Source organism: Micropterus dolomieu, linkage group LG17, assembly GCF_021292245.1.
Source record: "Micropterus dolomieu isolate WLL.071019.BEF.003 ecotype Adirondacks linkage group LG17, ASM2129224v1, whole genome shotgun sequence".
NCBI lineage: Eukaryota > Metazoa > Chordata > Actinopteri > Centrarchiformes > Centrarchidae > Micropterus > Micropterus dolomieu.
The window spans coordinates 16,685,625-16,689,477 of NC_060166.1; positions in this window are offsets into that span (position 1 = coordinate 16,685,625).

Here is a 3,853-nt window from a genome sequence, read left to right on the forward strand (position 1 = left end):
CAGTGTGTCATCTGCATAAGCATGGTAAGATTTGTTAACAGTTTGTTGTTTTTCATTATCTGAGTCAGTGGATGCATGTAGATGGAACAGGAGAGACCCAAAAATGAATTTTTGTATGCTCAGATGTGTAATTACCAATCAACATAAAGTAGTCACTGTCCTTCAAATTGGTTTTGAACAAGTTAAACACTGTGCAAGAACGTGTCACATAATTTTCCAGTCTGTCAAGTAATATGTTGTGGCTGACTGTGTTGAATGCAACTGTAAGTGTCTTCCATGTCAACTGATCATATATCAGTGTCTTTCCAAACCAAACCAAACTTCTTCATTTACTGTAGCTGACAGGCTGGTGTTGGACTGTAGGTGGTACTGCCAGCCGTGAATAAGCCGAAGTCTCAGTTTGGAATGGGACTGTCGTGTGAGAGGAACAGTAAAGCTGGTTTGGAAGGCTGCCGCTAAGACAGCTAAGCCACTCAGATGCTTCAGCACCAAACCTGACACCACCATAATGGGAATTATAGAGGGATACCACACAAATCTGGGCTGTAGGGAGGAGGAAGGTGGCTAAGAAGGATGGAGAGTGTAACATGTCTGTATTTGTGTCTAGGGTAAACATAGTTTATGTCCTTGGGTGACATCACTTGTGTGTTACACTTGTGGAAATAGAGTATGTTTGTCATATGCTACTGATGTCTGATATCTCTTATACTTCGTTAATAGATCATTTCTTTCCAAACTGTCTTTCTCTTGTGACCCCAGAACGCTGTACATTTAGTGGGCTCACAGATCTGACATATTGGTGCAGCAGGTGCTAAAGGGCTGAAAAGGTAGCTCTAAAGAGTACTTGTAAAAAGTACCTGTAAAATGTAATTAACAAAATCTGAACACAGACTGCTCCGCACTCAGTGAACACTATCAAAGAATACAGTAGCTCCACTCCTGCCGACTACATACAAGGAGATGGGGTTATGGTGAGCATATCACCAAAACTGGGTGGTTGGAGAACTGAAAAAAATCTGATATGTTTTGGAATAAATAACATCCCGCTGGGTGTGAACATTGTATATTTCAAGTGTGATGCCTGTAGTGACATTCTGGTACAATTTCAGTCATTTAGTGGAGCATTATTTCAATTTCACAGTTAATTTAAAATTGCTGCAGATTACCTTGCTGGCCACAATCAACTTTATCTAATATTTCCATGACAATGACGCACAAATAACCCCAAAATGTTGGCAGGAACATGAGGGTTTTGTAGTTTTTTTCACATTTCAAGCGAACAGAGTATGTTTGGAATGAAGGGAATGAAGGGGTCTGTCATTTACACATTAATCCAAAACAACGTACAATTGTCATATATGTCAGAGGTCACCACTTGGAGTTAAGTGTCTTGCTCAGGGACACATTGGTGGATGGTCACAGTGGGGAGTTGAACCTGGGTCTCTCACACCAAAGGCATCTGTCTTATCCACTGCTCCATCACCACCCTATGTTACATGTCATGTAACAAAAGGTCAGCGTGCTGGTGTTAGTTAGCCAAATTTCACATCTGTTGTCACTGAGAAGTGTCAAGGAAAGATAAATGATCGATCATCTTGCTGCTCTATGAGGTACAGTCATTTATATCATGCCTTAATCATTTTAATTGGCCTTAGATGTAAAGGTCAGTGAAATTAAACTATGAGGTTGATTAATTGATTGAAACTCTTTCAGAAGGTGACATTCAAAAGCACTGTTTTTTGCCTGTAGACCCCTAATGATCCACCAAAAAGTCTGGCAGTTTTAACATGGAATTCTACAATGCTACCGCTGCATATTTTTCTGTAGTACTGTATCCTCAACATTGTAAGGAGGCAGCTATGTCTGCATGAGAATGTCCTGTAGTTGAACAAACCACATAACCAAATCTCAAAAAGTGTTCAGTGTCAGATTTTATTTAGATCATTTCCAGCTGAATACATCCTGTGCATGCATGCACACAGACACACACAGACTGACACAGACAGTACTAAGAGTTTTCACTGTTGGGGATCATTTATTGAACTTCTCCCCACAGGGAAAGCAAGAAGACATCCCACTTAACCCAGGGTAGGTCTCACACCAGGAGTGAAGTCTTTCCAAATCACAATCAAGCGTTTACACTTGAGACAAAGTCAACAGCTTCATGAAACTGATACGCGCCTCCAGTGAGTAATTTTGACAAGCATTATTTTGTGTTGCAAATTAACTGAATACTCAAGAAGGAACACACGATAATCACTGCAAATAACTGCAGGTAGCTGCTGTGGAATAAAAAAGGAGAACAATGTCATGTTTTCTTTTATATGCAAGGCAGAAACATCATGCTTTTTGTTTTTTGTAAAATGTTTTAGTTTAAACTTTTTATTGTTGGCCTGCATTATATAGGTGTTATTTGAATAGTATTGATTATTATTGAGGGGTTTTTTGTTTTACTTTTACATGAGTCATGACTGCTATGGGGAAGAAAGATGATCAAGTGACATTGAAGTTATGAAAAAATTTAATATGCTTTCAATAACTTTAAGCTTAATTTGTGGAGAAACTAATAATAATAATAATAATAATAATAATAATAATCCCATTTTAATCATATTATGCCTACCATCTTTTTATTTCTTGTACTAGCTCCCTCTGGTAAAAATCAAGCATTCCATATAACAAGTATGTCTCTGTTAGTGGCCGTAAGTGCCTTTTGTGGATTGGGTGATGAATGGATTGTTTACAAGTCTGTTCATATGTTTTCATAATACAACAATACACAATACAATCAAAAAAATTGACTCTCTTATCACTAAAAGATCCTCCTCTCTATCACAACTTCATTGAGCTCTTAGTATCCATTCAGTTGGCTGCTTTGTTTTTTCTTGCCATCTGCTAATTCTCATGTCATTTCAGATCCAGCCACTCCCTCATTCCCTGCAGTAACCTTGATGATTCTCCTCGTCATTCCCATCTGGATAAATTTGCCTGTTTGCTCTGTGAAATTATCCCCAAATCCCTAAATGTTCACATCTCTCTATCTTATCTTTTGTATCTATGTCTTCTGAATCTGTGTGTGTGTGTGTGTGTGAGAGAGTGTCTGTGTCTGTATGCGTGCGCTTCCAATCGTCAGGTTATTAAAGGCTTGACAGCCCAGTCTTCATGCATGTTTTGTATTCATTCTAAATGAAATGGAGTCAGACTCAGCCTGTTTAGATATATAGATATTCTTTTCCAGATTTACTCAGAGGAGGAAATATAGTAAAAGAACACATTGCCACTCAGATCTTCAAGCTCCAAGGACCAACATTTTGATACATAAAGACACAACAGTCTATACTTTTGGATGCTGAAAAGTCTATGCCTGTGTGTGAACTTAAATTGGTCTTGCAACCTAGATCTTTCTAATAGCAAGGTTTGGCAAGGAGAGGCCTAATTTGTCAGTTAACCCTAAAAGTTTTGAGACTGACTGAATGTTATGGCTAATTGGCATTAGAATTGTCAGCAGCACAAGAGCAACCTGACAAACACAATCGACATTACTCAACAGCAGAATATGGACTACATCTCCAAGTAGAGAAAAGGTTTTGTTTATAGTGGAATAGGCCAACATATGTTATCGGCCTATTCCTTTCATCAGGATGGGACATCTATCAAAGTAAAATAAAATCATCAAAATAAATATTAGCTAAAAGCAAGATAACTAATGTCTATAACTAATAATTAATATAATAATATATAACACTTTATAATACAAAATACATACAGCTATTTTAAAGTGAAACTTCCTGTCATTTACCATGTAATTTCTCAGATAAATGGTAGAAACAGCTTGCGGATGGCCCCTTCCTGT